Below are 26988 nucleotides of genomic sequence, written 5' to 3'. Positions count from 1 at the left end.
AGCTTTCTCATTAAGAGAAATGAAGGAAGAAGGAGAAGGGCTGTCCTTCGTCAAGTGCTATACAGACACCTTTTATGCAAGAAGCAAACTTGCAAGATTAGAAATAGAAAAGACACCTACTGACAATCGAGCATTTGCCATGTACCATGCACAGCATCTAACTGCACTAACCCCATGTCCCACAGGAGGAAACAGAGGCATCAAAGAGGTTCACAAATTGCCCCACTTGCACAGCTAGTCAGTAAAACCCCCGAATTCGAATTTGAACCCTGGTCTGCGTGCTTGCCTACAGAGTTATGTTTCCTGGAACACTGCAGCAGCCTGAACAAGTGACAACAAGGACCTCAACCACCACAGAGCAAGAGCTGGGAGTGGAGCGCAGGGTTCAGACCCACACCCATGTAGGACTTAAAATGGGCACCAACTGCGGCTGGCTTGATGCACAGCATGAGGAAGGCAAGGAATTGAAACTGACTCCCACATTTCAGGCTTGAAAGAAATTTGCAGATTTTCCAAAATGTGATCATGTTTACTTAAAAAATGTTATCAGTATCTACTGAAACCTTCAAGGACTTGATGAACAGCTCATCAAAACTATGTTTCTGTATTTACTTTCCGATCCCAACTCTCAGATGCGTGACTGCAGCTTCATCCTTCTCTGGGGCATTTTATAGTAAATCTTTCCAAGTAAAAGTCCATTCACAGAGACACTGGCACTCTATGAAAGGTTATGAAATGCCTTCCTTGCTTTTTTTCTCAGGAAACTATGATCCTCACCTGAGTTAGGCATGAAATTATCAAGAATATCAGAGCCACTTTGGACTTCCTCTGAAAAATCACAGAGAAATTGGAGAAAATCACACAATGCACACACTCACATACACACACACACATTTTTTGTTGTTTGGTACTCTTGGTTCATGCCGTTATTCTTAATGATGGGGTAAGGGTGGGGTTCACAGTGTATTCAAAGATTCTGGAAACCTTTCGATTTTTTTTTTTGTAAAATTTTGTGTGCCAATAGATAGAAGCACTTCTCTAAGGAGACTATCAGTAGCTCACATTAAATGTTCAAGAGGATCGAAGACCTGAAAAAAAAAAAAGACTAAGAGCCACATGGCTGTCCTTTATGGGACTCTGCCATTAATCCACCCACGGACTAAACAGCCTACTTAGGAGACATCAATAGGCAGAACAGCAGTTCCTGCAGCTGCTCCTCACGGAGACACAGGTCAGACAGCCAGGCATGTTTTAAATTCTGCAAAGTGACAGCCATTTTTGCCATCTATTTGTTAGGCTAATGGAGAAAAATCATCACCTACATAATTAAACATAACTGGCTACAAAGCTTCAGTTAAGACGGCAGTGAAGAATGGCTGATTGTGTATTTTTAAACTCTCATTTTAGAGACTATGGCCTTGTTATTGAACACTTGTCACAGATTAATTCTGAGTCCCAAACTGCTGTGATGATTATACCAGGAGTCGTTCTACAAATAGAGGACACAGAAACCATGGGTTTCACAGAAAAAAATGCACTTTAATAAGTTGGTAAATGTAATTCCTACAGTTCCTTTGTGAATCTATTCTACTATAATCTCAGATACAGAAATTCTCATTCCCCTGGGTTCCACTGACCTATTGACAGGAAGTTTGGTGCACGTGCACATGTGTGTGTGCGCGTGCATATGCATGTGCGTGTGCGTGTGTGTGTGTTATATATCCAGTGACCCTAACCTAACCACTGACTGAATTATGGTCTCAGAAACAGAAAGAAAGCACAGACCAGAGCGGGTGAAATATTGCTGAATTTAGGCAGCTTTAGACTAACAAAGATATTTATGAACAAAGAAAAAGAACCCACACAGCATAAAATAAGGAACTACACAGAAAGAATTCTTGAAAGTAACTCCTAAAGTTGTGTGACAATTCATTGGCCGTAACTGACTGGACTCCATAAATCCTCTGAGCCTAATGTCTAAAATAATAAATCCACATATTTTTTCCCGAATGAGTAAACTCTCCCAGGGAAGAGGCGAAGATACTTCTAATTACAGATTTCCTTTTACTGCAGGAGAAGAGCCTTGGGACAGTCCACCCTTGACTCTAAATGCCACCACTTTCTTCTTTTAATTCCCTTTCTCTGAACAGGACATTGGGCCTCCAGCTGGAAGAGCTGATCTGTGCTTCTGGCTCCATGGCTTCAGATCCTCGGAAGGGCTTCACAGCCCTGGATCTTAGTCCACACTGTTTCAGAGAGGTTCTAAGAGAAGAAAAGGCTCTGAGCCACAAGAGCAGGATGAAGCCTCAGTTTTGCCCCAGAACAGAGACAGAACATGAACAGAGACTCGCTCTGCTCCTTTGAGTCAGAGCGGCCGGTCTGCTTCCATGCCTGCATGTGGAAAGGCCACACTGCACAGTTGCCCCCTGCCCCCACATGCCTGGTGTTTGAAACCCTGACCAAGCATCTGAATAAAACTGATTTCAATACACGTTTTGATTTTTGGCAGGGACACACACGAGTCTGATTCCTAAGACACTGCATCCTTCATGGCCAGTCTTGTTACATCACACGTTCTGACTCTCCTACATCTTCGTGGCTTCTAGCTGCCTTGAGATCCTGGATGGTGGTCCCATCCAAGCACAGCCATCAGGTCTCAAGCCTGGCCTATGTCCTTGGGTTGAACCTCCCATCTGGAAGGTCAAAGCAATGCCTCCACTGGCTCCTGGTCTGACCAACATTCTGACCTGGAGTGAGCACCACAGTAAGGGCATGGAATGGGCACAGGGTGAGATGAAATGGGGGCTGCAGGGACACTGCACTGCCCCGGTCAAAGCCAGCCAGCCCTCAGTGAGAGCATCCACACTTGGAAGCAAGACAAGGTTTCCAGAAGCCAATTCAGCAGGGACTGGGGAGAGCACACTGGGAACAAGCACTGTGCTCTGTCAGCTGGGGACTTACATGCTTAGTGGGACAGACCCTGAGTCTTGTCACGTGGCAGCAGTGGGGGCACCAGGACCTACACAGAACTTGAACCTGTCTCAGGAGTTCCCGCTGTGGCTCAATGAGTTACAAACCCGATTAGTTTCCATGAGGATGTGGGTTCCATCCCTGGCCTCGCTGGGTTAAGGATCTGGTGTTGCGGTGAGCTGTGGTGCCGGTCACAAATGCGGCTCAGATCCCACGTGGCTGTGGCTGTGGCATAGGCCAGCACTGCAGCTCTGATGCAACCGCTAGCCTGGGAACTTCCATGTGCAGCACTGTGTCCCTTGGGGGAAAAAAAAAAAACCTTGTCCCACTGTGGACCTCCATCTGCACACAAGGGCCCCAGGAAGCTCCCATCCTGCAGTCCACCAGGTCCCGCCCTGAGGTTCTAAGTCAGAAGGTTTCAGGAACACACACGTAAGTGTTTTCCAAAGCTCTCTGGAGTGACAACTGGGTTGAGAACCAATAAAAAGATATTCGGCCCTTCTTAAATGTCAGACACCAGCACTTGCTCCTCTTTCTTTCCGCACTGGTGACACCTCTTCTCCCCTGTTCTAGCACCATGTCCAAGATTCTAACCACTGGCCTTTTCATATACTAAAATGTACTAAAAGTAACTCAACAGATACCATAAAAAGTGAAGCAAATAAAAAGTCTTAGCTTCTTACTCCTGGTTAAAATGCAATATAATGATGCAATCTGAGGCAGCTTTTAAATCAGATGGCCCCTGGCATGATGAAAGCACAGACTGAGAAGAGAAAGAGCCCAGGAAGGTCTGGTACCCTGGGTGCAGATGGTTCCTGAAGCTGCCAGCCTCTGGTGCCAGGAGTCCCAGGGTGGAGCAAGTCCACCTGGGCACAGCTGGGGAGGTCCTGGCATAGGAGAAGGAGGTCCTGACACAGGATCCCTCCAATGTGCTTCCCGACCCACACCTCCAAGCAGCACATCAAAACAGATACCTGGCACCTGATCCTTGGGCGGACATAGGCCAGGAATGTCTGCTACGAGGAAGCAAGATCCATGCTTATTTGTTATGTGTGTGTTACATCCTATGTCCTTCATTGCACAGTAACCCAAGGAGGCAGGAATGGTGATGCCCACTACTTTACAGATGAGGACACAGCCTAGATGGCCTGGCCAAGGTCACAGAGCTGGGAGGAGGCAAGGCTGGGTGTCCACCCAGGCAGACCAGTCCCACAGCACACATGGAATCACTAAGGCTTGGATCGGCTCTGTTTTGTCATTTTCCAGCAAAGCCTTCAACTCAAATAAGCTGGTGTTTCATCTAGGCAAAAGACTGCATTCAGTGGATTCCCTGAAGTGTCAATTCCTTGCAAAAATATGACCTGCAGAGGCTCACCTTGGAAAACAGCTCCATGGGTGCTGCTGCAGCCGCCTCCTCTTTCAAGAACTGCTCCCAAGACCAGGGGTCCTGTGCAGCCACTGCAGGGCCTGGAAGGAAAACACAGTGACTTTCCTTGAGACAGTCAGTGACAGAAAAATGATGTCATTGAAAACAAATCCAAAAAACAGCCTAAGTCCTTAAACTGATCATCAGAAGGCCCATTAACCAGTAGGAAGGAGCCTTATCACTGTGAGTATTCGGTGAAGTCATGTAACCCCTCACCCCCAGCTGTTTCTAGGGCAGAACAGCCTTAGGAACACGTTTGGGCTCAGCCTGCTGGTGACACTCAGAACACATGCCCCCAGCTCCTCTTAAAGGAGAGGGAACAGGCACAGGTTTTCTAGAAGATGCTTTGGCTAATTTTAAGGTGACGGACCCAAAAAAAAAATGTTTACAATCTCCTTCACTTCTGTATGTCTTCTTCCTGGTGTGAATGAATGTCAATTGGTACAACCTGTCCAAAGGCCATGTGGGAACTTGTCAAAAGCCTTAAAAAATTATTTGCATACTTGGTACCAGCAATTCTCCTTCTAGGAATTTGTCTTAAATACATTAAGGTGATGTGCCCAAGAGTTCATCCTAGAATTCTTCATAACGGGGAGACACTGGGAACAAACTCAAGGTCCACCAAGAGGCTGACTGAATGCTCTGCAGATGAGCCATTGTAATGACAGGCCATAAACTGACATTGCAGAAGGCTGTTCAATGGCAGAGAACAGCTAGGTTAATAAAAAGCAGTTTAGGAAGTAAAATGACCCTTTTTGGGGGTAAAACACATAACGGAAATAAAAAAGACTAAAATCAGGAATCTTAATCGAGGTCATCTTCAGGTGCCAGGATTATAAATAATTTCTTTCCAATTTTCTTTGTACTTTAATTTTCTGCATTTTTAGATGAATAGATATCCTTTGTAATTCAAGAAAAATATCATTTTAAATAATAAAAATCTGACAAAGAGGATTAATAATTGCTTGAGGTTTACATTCTATGTTCTAGTAATTCCTCCTCGAGGACGAACAGCTAAGGAAATAGTCATGATAAAAGTTGACGGGGAAAATGTACATTGCGACATTATCACAGCAGAAATGCAAAGTCATAGTAACATGGGAGAAAGGTTAAATAAGTGATGTTTATATCTACATATAAACATACACACATATATCCATATACCATTATGAAGTTGTCAAAAACTGTACTGTTTAAGTAACAGAACATCTTGAGAACTTTCTGGATTAAGTCAAAGTCAAAGTAAGGACACAAACAGTATCTATTTCATGAGTCTGAATTTTAAAACGCATATTATTACGTACATTAAAACATTCATTTTCAACATATGTATAAAGCCCCTTCTCCAGGACAGGCACTATGCGTATATGTGTATCCACACATACAAACACACACCCAGAGGAAAGAAACTGGAGAGAAACAGATAAATATTAACAGTGGTTATATGTGGGTGGTGTGATTAATGTAAATATTCTGTCCTTACTTGTTACTTTCTACAGTTTAAAAATTCTTTACAAGCATTATTATAACCATACACACACACCTGCACAAACACACAGTCATATACAAACATCCTTGGAGAAGATTGGTCAAGAAGTGCTATGTGAGCCTTAATTTTAACATGTCTCTTGCTGTAAAATGTTCCTAAAGAAGGTACAGATGGTAAAAGGTCAGATTCACAAATATACTGGTGGTGACAGGTGGCAAGGTACATCTCGAAGTCAAACATTTGAAACCTCTTAAGACAATAAAGGAACTTGATGGAATAACAAACACAAAACCCCATCAAGTTGTGCAGGAAGAATTAGGGTAGGCTTTTAATCATTTAAAAAAATATTTTCTAGAGTTCCCTGGTGGCCTAGCAGTTAAGGACTTGGCATTGTCACTTGTTGTGGCTCAGGTTTAGCCCAGGAACTTCCACATGCTGTGGGTAGTCTATAAAAAATTAAAATAAAATAAAATAAAATTTTCTGAGTGCCTCTTAATGTGCAAAGAAACATGCTGTTTGCTGGAATAAAATTATGACCAGTCCCCTGTCCAGTAAATAATAAATAAATAAATAATAGGCACTATTTTTCCCCTGATATTCATATATACAATTGACCTGCATTTTTAAGCTCAGATTATAAGGAAAAAATTCATATCAATTTATAGTTTAAATAAGACAGAGCATGTGCATTTATATTTATTATTTATCAATCACAACACACTGACATGTTCTTGCTAAGAAATACACTTACTAAAAGTATATGAATTTTAAAAAACACTTTAAATAAGGCTAAGAGAATTGTCATCAGGGGATTTTCTGCCTCTGTTTGGAAACAGTGTGACCTCTCGGTGTGAATTCCTCCAAGGAGCTTACAGTCTGCTGGCCCATCTCAGCTCCATTTCTACCCCAACAGTACTGTGTTTTGCTAAACAGAGAAGGCAACTTGACAAACCCTGAAGATTCTCTGGTAAGATTATTCAACATCCCTATTTTCACATAAGCATTTTACTACATTACAATTATAAGCTTTACCAAAAAACATTACAGCAGTGTTGGCTCTAAGGCAAATGTAAATATCTCATTTTCTACCACAGCTGCACTGTTAAAAATATTGCGTGTGAGGAGTGACATCACCACAATGGTGACACAGGTCGTTTCAGACTTCACTCCGCTCCCATTCCAGACCAAGACACACTGGGAGACCCTCCACCTGGTGCATGAGGCTGAAGGCGCCCTGCAGCCCAGGGACCCAGACAGATGCAAGGAAGGGGAGGGAAGGGGCTGCAGGGCTGCTGACCACACCCCTCTCCCACAGGCCTCCCCAGCCTCGGCTTCTCCAGTGGAAAGAGGACCCGAGGGGACACCCACCCCTGCATTACAGGTCACTAGGTGGGAGCCACAATTCTGATTCCACCCCAGGGGGACTGCAGGGGAACCTGGGGGCTCCACGCTGGGGACTGATGGAAAGGGGGAGGGGCTTGCAGCATGCACAGGGATCTTGCAAATGGAGTGCACACCTGCATCATCCAGGTGGCAATTCCAGCCAGTGGCTCTGCTCAACTGCAGAGCCAAAACAGGGCACCTTCTGACCAGGGAACTCAAGGGGAGCAGAGCTGCCTCAGTTGATCCTCAAACAAAGAGTTCTATCGGGCCCACTGGGGTTTGCACAAGCCCAGGCTCTGTGCTATATCCCAGCCCTACCCCGTGGAGACAGCCTTTCAGACCTACCAACCAGAAGGGTGGGAAGAGTTTGGAAGAAGGGTGGCCTAGTGGCACCTGAGCCAGGAGGAGGGGGCAGAGTCGATGGTCTGCAGAGCAAAGCCAGTGGCCTCCCAGCCAGGGAACTCGGAGTGCAGGTCAGCTCGAGAGAGAACAACAAACATAGAGCTTTGCCGGCTATGGAGCTGCTTCTCTCTCTGTACCCGGGCGGGGGCTCGAACTCACAGTCCTGCTCATCACCGACAACAGCCTGTTTGGCCAGGGAGCCCAGCCAGAGCACACAGGAGGCTGTGAAGATCGGTCCACAGCCCTCAGCACATCAGCGCCTGAAGAGACAGCACAGCCTGGGCTTTCTCTGTCTGCAGAGCAGAACTGGTGGCCTCACCTGAACAGGAATTTGGTGCCCACTCAGCCCCTGATTTGCCTCCTGAATAGTGAACTATTCAGGCCTGGGTCCCATCTGCAGTCCTGCTGGGGAGGGAGGCTAACTCATGCCCCATCCACCACTGGATACGCACCCCTGACCGTACAATGAGACTGACCCCCAGAGTCCAGGCAACTATGGAGCCACCCTCCAGCCCTACCTGCTGGGAACCAGCCATCCTGTCCTGCCAACTGCCCCTGGCCAGGCCAGCACCCCAGCTTCCACCCCCATTGCTTATTTAGATTTAAACATAAGCTCCCAAAAGATGGGATCTTGTTGATTATGTTCATCACTGCATCCCTGGAGCGATAATCACGTCTGGCCATAAATATTTCTTTAATGAATTAAAGGGAAGAAAGAAGGCAGAAGAGTGCTGTGTTTGGCTTCAAAAATGAATTCAAAGATACCTATTTAGGGAGTTCCCATTGTGGCACAGTGGAAACAAATCCAACCAGTAACCATGAGGTTGAGGGGTTGATCCCCGGCCTTGCTCAGCAGGTTAAGGAGCCAACATTGCCGTGAGCTGTGGTGTAGGTCACTGACATGGCTCAGATCTGGCGTTACTGTGGCTGTGGTGTAGGCTGACAGCTATAGCTTTGATTCGACCCCTAGCCTGGGAACCTCCATATGCCACAGGTACAGACCTACAAAGCAAAAAAAAAAAAAAAAAATCCCTATTTTGACCAAGTCATTTCTTAATTTCCAAGAGAGAAAGCCAATTATGAGACAGCACTGCTTCAGGCACTGAATTATTTTATTTGTATGTACTTTTCTCAGCATAGTACAGATATGACATTCTTATACAACATTAGATACACATGCAGGTTTGTAAACCCTAAATTTAACTATGCACACCAGCTACAGCAGAATGTTCCAGTTATTACTCTTCTGTCAAACATTACTAATACACCAAATATATTTGATTACATACTATCAGTCACTTAAACAGACCAATATATGCCAGGTACCAAATTGGGTGGTTTGTGTGTGTGTGTGTAATGTGTATGCTTCCACTTACTCTTTACAACATGGAATATTAGATTTACAATCTTATAATTCTTAGAAACTGAGGCTTACAGAGGTCAAACATAAGGAGAGTTTGGATTTAAACGAAATTTCTAGCCCACACACTCCTGCTATATAATACTTCTTTCCTGCAACCCCAAGTCCAGGCCCACATGAGCCATCAACAGAAGAGGTGGGTGAGAAGAATTGTCCTTGACCCAGCCAGTACTGCCAGCAGACCTCTGGCGGAGGGGTCAGCTATGCACGTGATGGTCCAAGGAGGGCTGTGCTTCCAGGGAGAATTCAGCTTTGGACAGAACAGTGGAGGATAGGGGTCAATCCTGAGAAGAAGGAATCGAAGAATGTGGCCAAAGAAAGGAGCTGAACAGAAGACAAGCCAAGAGCAGGCAGGGGCAGTGCGTGGACGGGCTGGAGGCCGTGGTGTGCTGCAAGTGTTTTAGAAAGCACATGTGCACCAGAACCAAGCCAAGGCCTCAAAGACAGCAGACACCACAAGGCAGGGGGTGAGCTCCTAGAAGCGCCCCTCTCACAATGTGCTCTCCATGTCTGATGGGACTGGGCAGCAACGTCACCCTTGGAAAAGGGGTTGGCACACTGAGTATGATGTACTCTAGACCAGATGCCCCTTCAACCTGAGAGATTTTTTCAGATTCTATAAACCACAATTGTGACCTACTCTATCATTTCAGAACTGGAGCTCTGAATAGTTCAATTTAATTAAATTAATATAAAAAGCCCTTTACTCCTTTATTTCAATTCTTTACATGAAGAGTCCTCCATATGTGTGTGCTAGCGTTTTTTGTTCTCAGCTCTTCTTATAAAAACCCATAACATAAAAAGCATAGCCTGCTATTTAAATATGGAAAGAAGCCCTAGTTGTCATCTAGGTCTGTGGTTTTTTTCAAACATTATATTTCTATCTTGTAATAACCCATTACAGAAAAGAATCTACTGAATTGCTTTGTTGTACACCTGAATCATTGTAAATCATTGTACTTCAATACAAAAAAAGAAAAAAAACATAACAGTATATTGTTACTTGAAGGCGATTTAACATATTTAATTATATTGGTGATTTTTAAATCTCTCTTCCTCATTTAAAAAGTGATTCATACTAGGAGTTCCCATTGTGGCTCAGCAGGTTAAGGACTCAAACTTGTCTCCGTGAGGATGTGGGTCTGATCTCTGGCCTAGGTCAGTGGGTTAAGGACCTGGTGTTGCCACAAGCTGCAGGCAAAGGTTGAAGATGCAGCCTGGGTCCCACATTGCCATAGGCCTCAGGTGCAGCTCCGATTCAACCCCTAGTCCAGAAATTTCTATATGCCACAGATGTGGCCATAAAAAAATTTTTTTAAAGTGATGCATGCTGATTTTAAGTTAATTGCAAAAAAAAAAATAACCTGTCAATGAATAAAGTTATATGTTAAATTGCTTTGAGGATTAAATGTATGTTAAATTTAACCATATGTTATAGAATCAAAAATAGATAAAAACTGCTTTCAAAAATAATAGCAAAAAAATTAAAATGTTTTATCAATTTTGGAGGCTATAAAATTTCTCTCTAGTATGACTCCATTTTTACTTACAAAAATAGTTTTTAGGATTCCCAACATTAGAAAGCCCACAGTACAGTTACTCTACCCAATACTCTGGCCACTCGGTGTCACATTTGTCCCCCTCCAAGAGCATAGGCTGAAAAGCCACTAACAGATGAACCCTCACTTGGCAAAAAGAACATCTAATTCTAGGAAACTGCACAATATTTATTAGTGATTTTCTGAACTAAAATTAAAAGCAGCAGGAGGTGAAGAATGAACCAACTGTCGTTCTTAAAGATGGAACCATGCGGGACTTCCCATCGTGGCTCAGTGGTTAACGAATCTGACTAGGAACCATGAGGTTGTGGGTTCGATCCCTGGCCTTGTTCAGTGGTTTAAGGATCCGGCATTGCCGTGAGCTGTGGTATAGGTCACAGATGCAGCTCGGATCTGGCGTTGCTGTGGCTGTAGTGTAGGCCAGGGACTATAGCCCCAATTCGACCCCTAGCCTGGGAACTTTCATATGCTGTGGGTGCAGCCCTAAAAAGACAAAAAAAAAAAAAAAAAAGAAGTTCTAAAACAATGTGAGGACTCAACAAGGACCACTAATTTGAGGAACTGGAGAGACTTATGTAGCCTTTACTTGAGACTTTGAACTCAGAGACTGACTACAGATGTCAGAAAAGCTGGGGCCTGAAGCTGGAGAAGAGCTGGAATCAAAGACAGGTGGTGGGATGAGCCTCAGGGTGGTTTCTGCAAGAAAATAAGGGAAGGGCTCTGGTCCAAGAAGCCTGGGGATGAAAAGGAGGAAGGTTGGAGCACAGTCTGTGATGAGGACAAGGTCACAGGCAGGCAGGTGGAAAATGTAAGCTTCAGGAGTAACGGGCTCCAAGAGCTCTCAGACTACGGTGACGGAGGAGTCATGCAGGACAAAACAGAGAAGAGCAGTGCAAATACAGTCAATAATCTGTAATAACTTTGTATGGGGACAGGGTTACTAGATGTATTGGGGTGATCATTTCATATGAAGTGTCAAATCACTAGCAGCTCACCAGAAACTAAAAGTAATAGTGTACGTCAACTGTATTTCAATACGACAAAGTAAAACCCCCCCAAAACCAATGCAAGCCTGGTGTGCTCATTGCTTGAACAAACAGGGTCTTCTGTGATGCAAACCCTATGTTAGGTGCTAGTGATTTAAAAAAGAGTAAGATACGGTTTTTCCCCTTCAGGAGCTTATAGCTTAGCTTAATGGGGAACCAGGTAACTACTATACATGAGGAAAATGCAACTGCAGAGCCAAGAGCTAAGGGCCATGAGAACACAGTGGACACAACAATCAACACCATCCTCAGGGCATTATTCACTACATTTTCATTTTTCATTCAACAAACATTAACCAAATGCTTAAGATATGCTAGAAGCTTATAAGACAAGAAACAAACAAAAATCCCTAACTTTACCCACGGTAAATTCTAGTGTGTGAAGACAGATAACAAATAAGTAAAGTATTTATTGTTAGATGGCAATAAGCGTTAAAAAGAAAATAAAGCAGAGAAAGGGATTGTTTAGGCAATATTACCAGGAGAGGCTCAGTAATTTTAAGATACGGTGACTTGTCACTAGAAAGAAGGGACACAAGAAGACAATGGAGTGACATCTTTAATGAAATGTAACCATAAAATTGCGAAGTAAGAATTACACATCTAATGAAACATTCTCCAAAAAGGGTGAAACATTTCATATTCATTAAAACTGATTTCAATATGTCTACATTTCGCTTATAAAATACTTTCCATTCTTGACTGAGTTCTTCCTCATTCCCAGAGAATTCATTTTGTCTCCTGAAGACATTCTTATAGTCTTTTTTAACATTTAAGTTTCAATCTACGAGGGCATAATTTTTACATAGATAGATGGTTGGTGTGGCGAGTACAACCTATTAAATAATCGATGGTTTGTTCTCCTAAACTGACTACCCATATATACTGTGTTTATTAGCCTATACGCCTAACACACTACGTTCTCACAGCTCTTTCTGGTTTCTCTCGTCTGTTCCACAGATTCTTGGTCTGATACTATACCACCAGGATGTTTAGGATTTCAGTATACAATAACTCTATCTAATTTAAATTAAAACCAATTGGGCCTTTATTTTGGAATTGAGTTAACTATTAATTTGGGGGAAGTTGACATTTTTGTGGTCTATATTTCCATTTGTTCAGATATTCATTTATATCCACCAATAGAAGTTTCTAGTTTTCTTAACAAGGTCCTTCACATTTCTTGTTCAACTTATTCTAAATATTTTATATTTTATTGCTTTTATGGGGAAAATTTTTCCCTTTTCAATTTCTAGGTGCTAATGTCTGACATACAGAAAAAGCTAATGACTTTTTATACTTATCCTCTATCAAACCACCTCAACTTTCTTAGATTAATTCTAGTGGTTTATAATCAGGTTCTCTCTTGGGTTTTCTAGGTATACACTCACACTATCTGCAAAAAATATACAGCTATACAGCTTTATCTTTTTCCAAAGTTTATACCACTCATTTAATTCTGTTTTTTATTTCCTTCACTAAAATCTCCAAGACAATACTGAATAGCAATGATGATAGTGAGCATCTCTACTGCCTGACTTCACTTTACATGTTTTTGATGTTTAGCCTTTAATACATTTGTTATTACATTTTGGTAAATAATTTTTATTATAATCAATGCTATTTTACTTATGAATTTTTTTAGGAATGGCAGACCTCTAGGTCTGTCACTAGAGGAGAATGAATGAATGAAAATTTTGCCAAAAGCCTTTTCAGTGTTAAAGATCACCGTATGACTTTTGCCTTTTAATCTTTTGATGTATGAATCATGTTTACAGATTTTATAATACTGAACTCTATTTCATCACTGAATTTCACATTACTGGATAGATACCCTCCTTGTTAATAGGATATCATTTTTCTAATACATTTCTGGATTATATTTAAAATTTCATGCTTGTATTTTATGTGATATGCATTTGCAGTTGAGAGTTTTGGGGTTGTCCTATATTCCTCAGATTTCACATGCTGGCTTCATAAAAAATAATTTTATTATACATCTTAGAAGAGTCTGAATATCATTGGAATTATCAGTTCTTTTAAAAGTTGAACAATAGTTCAGCTGAGATCCTGGATGGACCTCCTCTTACAGTCTCTTCTACTCTATGACCTATTCAAATATTCAACTTTTCTTGGGTGCATTTTGATAATCATCAGTTTGTTAGGAAATCATCTAGTTCCTCCAGAGTTCCAAATGTGTTGCTATAGAAATGCCTGTATTTTTCTCCCTTGCTTTTTTTTTTTTCCTTAAAAAAAGTCTTCCACATCTTTAGTATTCCTTTCTCATTTAGTAATTAAGGTTAAGATGTACATGGCTCAGTGGTTAACAAATCCGACTAGGAACCATGAGGTTTCGAGTCAATCCCTGGCCTTGCTCAGTGGGTTAAGGATCCGGCATTGCCATGAGCTGTGGTGTAGGTTGCAGACATGGCTCAGATCTGGCGATGCTGTGGCTCTGGCGTAGGCTGACGACTCCAGCTCTGATTAGACCCCTAGCATGGGAACCTCCATATGCCACGGGAGTGGCCCAAGAAATGCAAAAAGACAAAAAAAAAAAGTGTACATGGAACATGCTTGTTTTAGACTCAAGAGCATGAGTAAATGCTGACAGCATTAACGAGACCAAGAGCAAAGAGAAAAGGAGATGGGGGAGTGTGAGAACATGGTGAAGGACAAGCAAGGGGAGCCCACTTCTGGTGTGGAGCTACGAACGTGCATTGAGGTGCAAACGACTGGGGTACCATCCAGATAACACAAGTCATCAGGAGAAAACGTGCAAAATGAGAGGAGCATCACAGCTGAAACACAGCTGGAATCTCAACACTCCAATGCAAGGTAGAGGGTAGAGGGTAAAACCAATGGAAGAGACAACAGCCAGGAAAGACTGAAGTATCAGGACACAAGGAGAGGGCAGGTAAAGCAGGAGGAGGAGGAGAGGGGACAGCAGGGGAGAGGAGGATGCTGGTCACCACCTCAACTGAGATAGAATCAGACCTGCGACACAGACACAGGGATGAGAACAAGGAGAAGCTTCCAAATAGGTGAAGGGTCACCTGATCAAGGGTTTGAGTGCAGATCGGGATTCCTGAGGGGGCCAGGTCTGTCACTAGAGGAGAATGAAGAGCTAAGGAAGCTCCGAGTTCTCACGGGAATACATAGTGACGGGGAGGTGTACCATGAGAAGATGTTTGCGTCAGATTCCCCTGTGTTAAATGATTTCCTCTTTGACACCTAGTAGATGTGAGGCCAGCAGGTCTACGAAAATAACTTTCATCACCAAGACACCATCAAGAAGACCTTTATAATGATGGGTTGATATTAAATACTCCCCCATGAGTACCATGCTATAAGTCATCAAATTAACATCCGTCTCTCCAAGATGGTAATATCTTTCTCATAAAGTGACTGACTATGTATTTCCCTTGACTTTTTCTTCTATGTATTCTAGAGACATCTAACGTAATCCGGTAAATATAACAGAGCTTTGGTTGTTATGGCCACTTCATTAATTTAATTAATCCTGTCGATCAGAATTTAGGCTTTCCCGTCTTCAAGATATCCCCTGCTGGGCTTCAAATAATGGACACACTTAAAATATTATTCAAGACTGTGTTTTCTCCTGACACTGAAAGGGTTTACAATAAATTACTTCCCAAATCATATCTTATCCTCATGGTTGCTAACCTTTCAAAACACTAAGCACTTGCAGTGAATATAAGTTTAAAATCCATGAAAGAAGACTGAATTTCAGTTCACTGGCATACCATTTGGGGCCAAAGAGAATATTTTATTAGTTGGAAGATAAATTAGCACTATTTAAAGGAAGTTTTTAATGTGAAAACATCTAGAAGAGTTTCCTGAAAAGCATCTTGCGAGCAGCAGAGAAAACTGCACTTGCTTCCAGTGGCTCTTTTCCACCAAGCTCCTCAGGGCTCTCTTAGAATGAGAGCCCCTCATCCCATAACTGCAGATCTCATGAGTGAAAAACCCTCAAGTAAAGGAGCTCAATGACAGCACTGTTGCCTTAGCAACAGGTACAAGACAACTCCCATTTCCTGCAAGGAAGTCCAAAGTGGTTCTGCAATTTAGAACTTGTGGAGGCAGAATAATGGCCCCCAAAGATATCCATATCCTAATGCCCAGAACCTGTGAATATGTTCTGTTACAGGGCAAGAGTGGTTTTGCTGATGAGATTAAGGGTCTCGAGATGGGGAGAATGATTATCTTGGTTTTTCCATGTGGGTCCAATATAATCACAGGGGTCCCTAAAGGTGGAGAAGTTTTATGGCTGTGGTCAGAGATGTGACTCTCACAGGAAAATCACAGAGATGCTCCTTTGCTGGCTTTGAAGACACAGGAAGGGGCCATGAGCCAAGGAGTGAACGCAGGGAACACTAGATGCTAGACAAGGCAAGGAATAGACCCTTCCCTGGAGCCTCTGGAAGGGACGCAGTGCCCACTCATCACTGACTTTAGCCCAATGGGAACTATGTCAGACTTCTAACCCCAAGCATTGGAACATGATAAACTTCTGCTGTTGGAAACTGTTAAGTCAAGGTTATGGAACCGTAATCAGGAATAACTGATATTTAACAAACTGTTCAAACTCACTGCCAAAGTTTCTAAACACTCAACAACTGTGACAAAGGATCAAATAATCATATTTAACGAGCCTGAAAAATAAGAAGGAATCCACAAACGATAAGTTAGCTTAGGACAATGAGTATCACCTAGCAGGTACCATAGTCTCTCATGTGAACTGAGGTTCACCATATACAATACAGAAACTAGGAAAGAACTTTAAAATGTATCAATAGCTAATATCTTCCTGTCTCTTGACGCTGGTGCTGGGGGAGCTAATTTATAACAGCACATGCCTACAAACTCCTTTCATTATCCCAACATTTTTTTTTTTTGGTACAGAAAGCTTATGATGTTAGCTCCAAAATAATTTTTAATATAGTCATAAACCTTCAGAACTGAGAGGTATCTAATAAGTCAGCCAATCGTTTTAAATATGAAAGAAGTGATTTCCCCAAGGTTTAGTTTTGGCATAAACGTCTTATTTCATGGATCCAACGCTCTGATAAGCCATAAACGTGCACTAATTTAAATAACTAGTTTCAGTTCCCAAGTATCCTTTCTATGCTTTAAAAATCATCAGTAAAATATAGTTTCTTTGTCAAATTACATCCTGAATTACTGAATTTAGATTTGCTTTTATAAAAAATTAATTATGGCAACAACTCAGAGAAAAAATCATTGTTCCTAGGATCCTAAACCCTAAGAAGACAACTAGAGATAATTAAAATTGGAAAGAAAAAGACAAACCATGGGCTTATCTTACTGTGTGTTGAAAAGTAGAATACTTTTCAACAATAGTGAAGTTAAAATAGCCGTGTCATAAACTTCCAAACCCTGGCTTCATATATAGCTTTATTCTTAATTGGAAAAAAAAAAGTTTCTACTTCAAAATCTTTATCGGGAGACAGATCCATTCTGGGTGGAAAGTCTAGTCCTGAGTGCTGTGCAGGGCCCACCTTGGACCTGTGCTGGCCTCTCCTGCTCCCTATGGTGGATAGGGGTCCTCAGTCTTCTGCTCCACCTGTTCCCTGAAGAGCTCCCCCTGCACACAGAGGTTCACCCCCACCTACACACGTGGGAATTCCTCACACCCCTCTCACCAGGCCATTGGAACATTCCACTGACCCTTGGTCTCCACAACTGTCCCTCATGAGTGACCCCCATGCTCCCAAGGTCAGAGAGTGGCATCCCCACTGGATCTGGGGAGGCCTCCCCAAGCCCCCCCCCGGGGGGGGGCACTTACCAAACCTGCCACAGGGAACTGGGGAATCTTCCTGCCTCCAACAGTTTAGCAGTGTGTCTGGTCTGGCCGTCTCCTGGAGGCATAGTGCTCTCTCCATCCTGCCCACCCTCCCCAGGGAGAGCCCAAGTCCTGCCCACACAACACACCATCACTCTCCTGCCCCAGCATCCCAGTCCCTTTGTTAACTGCAGCACCACGTCCATGCAGCTCAGTGCTGGTCCTGCCCCTGTATCCGCCCCCCCACACACCAGCTTCCCATCTCACCAACTGCTTTCTCTGGTCACTTCTTCAGTAAACACGTAGGAGAACCTACTGTGTGCTGGGCTCCAGCTCCATGGACAACAGTGGGTAAAAACAGATACAAGGCTTCACTCACAAGATTTAAAACCTAGTGGGAAGAAAAATCAAATAATCCAAAATATAATTATAATCCACTCTAAACACCTTCACAGAATACAGGTCCTTGACAGCATGGAACAGAGAGCCCAGCCTGGTCTGGGAGATCAGGGGAAGACTTCCCAATAAAAGGCTCTAACGCCTAAACCTGAGGTTCAGCAGCCATGAGCAATACCGGTGTAGGACAATCAGGCCAAAGAAGGTCCCAGAGGGACAGGTGAGGAGCACAGTGGGTGTACAGTGCTGGGCAACCCATGAAACCAGGTCATCACCGTCAGGGCACAGGGTGAGAGGGCACACAGCAGGGATGAGGCCGAGGAGATGCTGTGGTCCTGGATCTGCCCGCATCCTGTGTCGCCCAGGCAACAGGAAGTGTTTGGAAGGTTTCAAACAAAGCAAGGCAGAGGCATGGGTGAGATGAGGTGGATCAGGTCACCTCAAGAATGGGGACCTGGGGACACCAGCAGGGATGTCCTGGTAGGGGATGACTGCATGGTTTTAGGTGGATTTCCCCTGGGTATCACAACACAACTCTGGGCTTTGCTTTGAAAGGCAGTGACAGGTGGGGGTGTGTAGCAGGGGGGTGGTCGGGGAGAAGAATAAGGATCCCCAGTTAGAAAAGATGAAAAGAGAAGACAGACTGGAGAAACAGCGGCAAAGCAGAAGCCACAGCCCAGCTACAGACAGCTCACTGGGTGATGTGGCACCTGATGGTCAGGCCAGTGGCCCAGCTGGCAAGGGACTTCACCCTCCAAGACAGCTGGGCACAGGCTCTGACAGGATGAAAATGACTTTAAATCAAATATAAGATCGCTTTATCCCCAGATAATGGACACATTCATCAAGTTTTCTGAGAAGTTTGTCTACTTTTATAACCCCATATACTTTTAAGATCTGCTCAAACTGCTGAATACCAAATCCATGCCTTATTGTGTTTCCAGACTCTGCATTTCCATCAGAACAGTCACAAAACATTGGCAAAAGTCTTTTGTTTTTACTTGAAGTGCTTTTCCAAAAAATTATTTTCTACGCAAAGCTACATTTCAAAGGGGCTTTGCAGGAAAGTCTGGGGAGAACCATGCTGTGCTACTTCAGTTACATAAGGGAGGAAAAGCCAAATGACTTTTTAAAGGTTTAAATTTCTTATCTGTCTACTCCTTAAAGAAAAAAAAAAAAAGTTCTCCCTTAAGTGGGATAAAGACAGTTTTTTTTAAAGTGCTCCACCTAACGCTAATTCTCTAGTAAATAATGCTAAAACAGTCCTTTAGGGATCTCCTCAGCACAATGTGAGCACCTACATAAGAAGAACCTAAAATTACTAAAAACTAACACCTAAATTCCCAATTTACACTCTTCAAGAAAAATACCATTTGTTGAGTATTTACCAAAAGCTAAACACATTATAAACATCTTCTCATTTACTCCTGACATTTTTATTGGGTTAGAGGTATTACCTATTATTCCCATTTTAGAAGCAGGAAAACTGAGGCTTAGAGACGTTCAACACCTTGAGGGAAGTTACACAGCCCTGAGGCGGGGTGGGGTGGGGGGTGGGTGCTAAGTTGGGGAGGGATCGGGGGGGGGGGCAGCAATGAGACGGTTAACAGGAGAGATGAGCAAATAATCCACAGGAGCCACACTTCACACTGTCAAAACTGAGAGTCAAACACGTAAAAGCAGAAAACTATAGCAAATCCTATAGGATCATAGATTTCATATACAGAGGTAGACTGACATATATAAAGTTGAGCAGAGATATAAAGCATGTGTATGTATACCTTCATGGCATATAAATCTGTATGTGTGTAGATGTGTGTGTGTAAACATACAGCTATTACTCAAGGAGCAACAGAAAAATATCAGAAAGACACCAAAACCAACCTGCAGGAGCTCCTACTGCCAAACTGAGGTCAATTTGAGCACCAAAATAATGACAAAAATTGATTGCAATCCAATGAATAAAATAAAGAGCCATAAGTCCATATTAAAATAAGTAAAAAAATAGAAAGTTTGGTGAAAAATAGAATATTTACAGCATTTAATTACCTCTCTATATAAAACACTTACTATTTCCAAAAAAAAAATCCTAACTACAGCTGAGAAACCTGTCAGACACCATTTAACCAAGAGATCAAAATCATCAGAAATGAGACAAATCAAAATCACGTGCATCTGAGAGGACCACAAGAAGAAAAAGTGCCATTTCTGGGATACTCCCCAGAAATGCCGAGCCTGAATCTAACCATGAGGTGACGGCAAACCAACCCCAAATGAGGGGCATTTGTACACTAACTGGCCTGTGACCTCCACCGTGTCAAGGTCCAGCCAGTTTAGGGAAGGCTGAGGAACTGGCCAGACTGGAGGATGAACAGCTAAACACAAGGCCTGCTCTGAGCTGGACCCTTCACAGTCAAGGGCACCATTGGGACTGTGGTAAAAGCTGAATGGGGTCTGCAGCTTGCATGGCAGGAGTGTCTGGCTTTGAATGGCTGCGTCCCAGCTGTGCTGGGTGTGGCCGTGTTTGTAGGAAACACATATCCAAGTATTTGAGGGTAGCGAGGTATCAGGATGGCAAATTGCTCTCTAATTTAGGGGAAAAAATTCTTTAAACCACATTTGCATCTTTTCCATGGGTTTGATATAGTTTCCAAAAAAAAGTTTAAAGTATTTAAGAAAAGAACGTTTTCACTCTACAGTGTTAAGGGAGCATAGGAAGATAAAATAGTCATTAAAAGCAGTTATGTCTGCAAATAAGCCCCAAAGTCCAAATAAAATTTCACATGAAACAGTTTAAGTTCAGCTGAATACTGAAATGCCCCTAAAGAAGCAGCTCTAATCTCAGTAGCAAAAAGTAATTATGCTGAACAAAAATCAATATGCTTTAAAAGAGCAAAACACATTAGTGGAAAGAATCCTTTGGTTCAATCTCAAAACAGAACAGCAGTCTCTGGTTGCAGGGTCCAGAGGAGGGGAGGATGGGGTGCCCCCTCAGGCAGGAGATGGCGGTTGAACATCCACAGGCTTGCCCACCTTCCTCCTTGGCGAGGCCTCCCAGCTTGAAGGCTTCAGCTGTCTCCACTGGAACTAAGTGCTGCTCTATAACATTTTCTTCTGCTGAATCGATCTAAAACTCATGGTACTCAGTCCCCTTTCCAGAGTTCACGATTCTAATTACACATTAGGGATCTCTAAAGACAGGTGCAGAGGCCCCTCTGCAGGACGGGCTGAGAGCACAGATAATCCTAATGCTTCTCTAGTGAAGCAGAAGTTTTGTATGATGACTGTTTTCTTACAGTATTAAAGAATTCCTAGAAGTAGAGGTTGTTTGTTTTTAGGGCTGTACCTGAGCCATATGGAAGTTCCCAGGCTAGGGGTGCATCAGAGCTGAAGCTGCCAGCCTATACCACAGCCACAGCAACACCAGATCTGAGCTCCATCTTCGACCTACACCACAGCTCACAGCAAAGCAGGATCCTTAACCCAATGAGTTAGGCCAGGGATTGAACCCAAGTCCTCAAGGATACTAGTCAGGTTTATTACCACTGAGGCATGATGGGAACAGAGAATTTTTTCAATACATACAATTGACAAAGTTTATTATCAAGAAACATTAGTAGGTTTTTAAAAAGACTATTTTGGTTTTACAATAACTGAAAGACGACAAGCCATTACAGGACATATACAAAGATAATTAAAATAGTAAATATTATCTAAATTAAAAGACTATGTACAAAAATAAACTGAAAATGGTTTAAAGACCTAAATACAAGACATGATATCATAAAACTCCTAAAAGAGAACACAGGAAAACACCCTTGGACCTAAATTGTAGCAATATTTTCTTAGACCAGTCTTCCAAGAGACAACCTACAGAATGGCAGAAAATATTTGCAAATGATGTGACCAAAGACAAGGGGTTAATATTCAAAGCATACAAACAGCTCAACATAATGCAGTATCGAAAAACCTAATGCAATCAAAATATGGGCAGAAGATTTAATAGACATTTCTCCAAAGAAGATAGACAGATGGCCAATAGGCATACGAAAAGATGCTCAACATCACGAATCATTAGAGAAATGCGATTCAAAACTACAATGAGGTATCACCTCACACCAGTCAGAATGACTATCATCAAAGAGTCTACAAATAACAAATGCTGGAGAAGGTGTAGAGTAAAGGGATTCCTCATACACCATTGGTGGGAATATAAATTGGTGCAACCACTATAGAAAACTGTATGGAGATTCCTCAAAAACTAAAAATAGAATTGCCATATAATCACTCCTGGGCAATCCCACTCCTGGGCATATATCCGGACAAAATTATAATTTGAAAAAATACAGGCACCCCTATGTTCATTCCAGTATTACTGCAATAGCCAAGACATGGAAATATCTCAAATGTCCATCAATAGATGAATGGATTAAGAAGGTGTGGTACATATACACAATGCAATATTGCTCAACCATAAAAAAAAAAAATGAAATGCCATTTGCACCAAGATGGATGGACCTAGAAATTATCATACTAAGTGAAATAAGTCAGAAAGAGAAAGACAAATTCCATATATCATTTATATGTTGAATCCAAAATACGACACAAATGAACTTATCTACAAGACAGAAACAGACTCATAAACATAGTGAATAGATTTGTGCTTGCCTAGAGGAAGAAGGGTGGGGAAGGAATGGATTGGGGGTTTGGGGTTAACAGATGCAAAATTATTATATATGTGTATAAATGAATCACTTTGCTATACACCAGAAATAAACACAACACTGAAAATCAACTATATTCCAATAAAATTTCTAAAAGTGAAAACGAAAAATAAATCAACTAAACCTAAATAAAATAAATTTTTAAAAATTAAAAAAAAATAAAAAATAGAGTTACCAAATGATCCAGCAATCCCACTCCTGGGCATATATTCAGAAAAGATGAAAACTTTAATTTGAAAAGATACATGTTACCCAGTGTTCACAGAAACCAAGACATGGAAGCAAACCAAGTGCCTATCAACAGACAATTAGCTTAAGATGTGGTAAATGTATATGTTGTGTGGAGATATATATATAGTTACCAAAGGGGAAAGGGGGAAGAGAAATTAGGCATATGGGATTAGCAGATGCAAACTATTATACATAAAATAAACAACAAAGATTTACCTTATAATACTCGGAACTATGTTCAATATTCTGCAATAACCTCTATTGGAAAAGAATCTGGAAAAATATGTACGTATAACTGAATCACTTTGCTGTACACCTAAAATTAACACAATATTGTAAATAAACTATACTTCAATTAAAAGCATAAATAAAAAAGCAAAGAAATGAAAAAGTCCAACATGGTGCATACAAACTGTCTTTATAAGACAGGCTTTATGAACATGACCCTTGCCCTATCGTGTTTTATACAGTCTCATCCATTGAAAGCATCCGCTGACTGATGTCAGGAAGAAAACAAATGTGCTCCCTTTCTTTGCGAGAGCAAATACGTACACTGTGCTAACTCACCCAGAAGTGGAGGGCTTTTGCAACTTAATCAGTTAAAGTCAAAGACTGATTCATTTGTAAGCCAGTATGGAGAATAAAGAATTTCAAAACACATACTGAGAACCACTTGTTGCAGAGCAGTATTTCTGTTGCAGGGCATGTAGACGCTTCAATTATTGATGTTTTCCCCCAAAGCTCATGACTTGGAAAGAAGTCCCCTGCTTCCCCTCTAGTGACAGTTGCACCACTCGATTAAATGCAGTCCCTCAGGTTCAAACACTCACTTGCTCAAACATTCGTGTACTTACTGACTGACAATGCCATCAGCAGATAAGAATCTTCTAAATTAAAACTGATTTGGTTTTCACCTTCCTGAGGCTGATACCCAGCCTTAGGTAGAGAACCGCTGTGGTGGAAATGAACTGATCTCTCACAACACTTAAAAAAAGGCAGACATTAGTTCCACTGACAGAAAATTATTTTGCAAGAAAGCTCCTCTGCCAGTTCACCCAGGACATAAACAAGTGTCTCTAACAGAGGAGTCCAGGGAAAATGCTCAAGGCCATCTCTGTATCTTTCAGAATCACTTAATGAGCCAAACTGCCCAGCAAACTGCTCCCTGGAAGTTAGCACTTTTGGAAGTTTGTGTTCATTCTTCTTCAGGCCATTTAACTAATTAATTCTTCAGAGTTTTAGTAAATCATTCCTTCAGCATACTAAACAATAGTTCCTACTAGCTGAATTTGATCTGATTAAATACCTTTTTTAAAGATGCCTAACTTATGTGAGAGATACACCATTGCATACAAAATTAAAAAAAAAAAAAAGCCCTAGGATACGCTGAGAGAAAATAGAAGGGGGAGAAAAATACAAAATAAGGCAAGTAGAGAAGATGATGAGCTTTGAAGGAGCCCACTATTTACGCAAGGCCAAGGAAGAATCCTCCAGGCAGAAGGAATGATTCTACAGACAACAGGGTCTAGACTGCACGTTCTGTTCAAACGAACAATTGAACCATGGGGGTGGAGGCAGGTGATGAGCAATGCCAGGTGGCAAGAGGCTTCTCATGATACTCTCCAGAATGGGCACAGGGCACTGTCCTAATAGGACTTCAGGTCCACTTCAGTCAGCTTAGAGAGATATCAAAGACTAAACAACAGAAGTGACCAGAGGCAGCTCTAGGTTGGAGGATGTCACTTGAAAAATCAAGTTCCCTTGTGGCTCAGTGGTTAACAACCCGACTAGTATCCATGAGAACATGGTTCCATCCCTGGCCTCGCTTAGTGGGTTAAGGATCCGGTGTTGCTGTGGCTGTGGTGTAGGCCAGCATCTACAGCTCTCATTCAACCTAGCCTGGACATCTCCATATGCCGCACTGCGGCCCTAAAAAGACGAAGAAAAAAAAAAGAAAAAAAGAAAAATCAAGAATGAGCAGAGAAAAGTGGGTGCTTGTGCAGCCTGGTTTGAGGGTTAGGAAGAGGAGGAGTCCAGGATCTGCACTGAGCACAGGACCACAGGAGGAGGGACTGCGACAGGTGAGGTAGATGAGCGTCAGCAGACAGAGGAGGGTTCCATTCTAATGTCTAAGGGAAATCCAAGGAGTAAGGAGAGTACAGCATGAAGGCTCCCATTGATCTGGGAAGTCCTTGGTTCCATTCAGTCCACACAGTGTGGACCCCCCAGTTCTTGGACACAGGATGAGGGGATGGCAAGAGAGAAAACACTGGCGCACTCAAGAAACCAGCATGCTACTGGCCACTGGCCATGAGAGAACAAGATGAGAGACTTTATAGTAAAAGAAATCTACGTGCAATGATAATGCAAAGTGATTCTGGACTGGATCTTAGAACAGAGAACAGACAATTAGTAGAAAAACCAGGGACATCTGAATGAAGTCCACAGTGTAGCAAACAGCGATGTATCAATACTAATTTCTTTCTTTTTTTTTTGCCTCTACTAACCCCAAACTCCCAGTCCACCCCACTCCCTCCCTCTTCCCCACGGCAACCACAAGTCTATTCTCCAAGTCCATGAGTTTGTTTCTTTTCTGTAGAAAGGTTCATTAATTTCTTAATTCTGACAAGTGTCCTGATGTCATGTAAGATACTAACGTTAGGAGACAGTGGGTGAGGCACATACAGGACTACCCTGTATCATGTTTGCAACTTTCCTCGAAATCTAAAGTTAATCTAAAATTTAAAAATTACTTACAAAAAAGAAATAAATCTAAGAAGAGACATTCCACAATACCATCCATTCCACAAATTAAAGTGTTTCGTGTTCGAGATTCTGAATTTATTTTTTAATATTTGTCCGACTCTAAAATGATGACTAATTGTGAAAAACACTTGAACAGCATAGAAAATATACTTTTTATCTCATAACTTGAGAGATAATCATTCTTTACATCTTTCTATTTATAGAGACAAGAATTTTTTCAACCATTATTGACACTAATCCCCTGGGGGCTTTTCCCTTGATACTGTGTCATAAACTTTCCCTTCTATGTAATTTAAAGTTCTTTGAAAGCATTTACGTGACTACACAATTATTTACACACAATTATACCACAGTGTTTTACCTATTCCACATTTACTGGACATTTAGATTATTTCCAACTTTTCTCCATTTATAAATAGTACCATGAGTATCATATGCACAAATTAAACGGTCAAGCTTATTTCATTAATTCCCAAAAATAGAGTCCCTGAGTAGAAGGAAACATTGACCTAACACTTGATAAATACTATCAATTTATCCCCCTAAAATGATAACGACAACTATACTTCCAGTAGCAATGTTCTAGAACCAGCCTCCCTGACCCACCTGCAAGGGGTATTAGCACTTTTTTTTTCTTTCTTTTTTTTTAATGGAAGCTCCCGGGCCAGGGATTGAACTCATGCCTCTGTGGCAGCCTGAGTAGCTGCAATTGGATTCTTAACCCACTGCACCACAGAGGGAACTCCAGCACTTTTTTGATTATTGTTAATTTGGTAGGTTAAACAAAAACCTCATCACTTTTAAATGTGTCTCTGTTTGCTTTCTAGTGAGATGGAATGTATTTAAACATATTTGCTTTTTAGCCATTTTTATGTCCTCTTCCACAAATTACCTCTTCATGCCTTTTGCCTATTTTGCACTAACATTTTAATGCATCTGATTATTTGTTCTAATTCCTTTATCTATTTCGGAACGTCTGCAAGTTGTAGTTGTGGTGAATACTTACTAGTTTGTTATTTCTGTTTTAAGTTTGCTTATTATGATATTCTTTGGTTCCAGAGTTTCATTTGGATGTGTATACATCTCATATTCTTTTATAGTTTCTCTACAGTTTTTATGTGTTTAGACTCACTCACAGCCCTAACATTCAACAAAAGAAATATGAGCATCAGTTTAAAAGAGCACTTAAAATTAAGATGGGAAAAAGCCAGATCACTTGTCCAATGAAGAAATCAGTTGTTCTTATTTTCAAGATTTCAAATGTAGGGGTCTTGGATTACATAGTGAATGACAAAATTAATTCCATAACTTCAATCTTACATAGTTATTAAAAATAATACTTACTGAGACAA

At 41.8% G+C, this 26988-nt stretch overlaps 1 long non-coding RNA gene across 5 annotated transcripts in view; it reads right to left on the bottom strand.

Moving 5' to 3' along the window:
* Positions 1–26988, bottom strand: part of LOC102165197 — a 298565-nt gene that overhangs the window by 208391 nt on the left and 63186 nt on the right. For all 5 annotated transcript variants that reach the window (XR_002345021.1, XR_002345024.1, XR_002345020.1 and 2 more), the window contains exon 3: positions 4346–4437. This is a non-coding gene — a long non-coding RNA (uncharacterized LOC102165197). The remainder of the gene's footprint in view (positions 1–4345; positions 4438–26988) is intronic.

This window comes from Sus scrofa, chromosome 6 (assembly GCF_000003025.6).
Source record: "Sus scrofa isolate TJ Tabasco breed Duroc chromosome 6, Sscrofa11.1, whole genome shotgun sequence".
In the NCBI taxonomy this organism is placed as follows: domain Eukaryota; kingdom Metazoa; phylum Chordata; class Mammalia; order Artiodactyla; family Suidae; genus Sus; species Sus scrofa.
The sequence above is the reverse complement of the archived record's forward strand: the minus strand, read 5'-3'. Positions and strand labels throughout refer to the sequence as shown.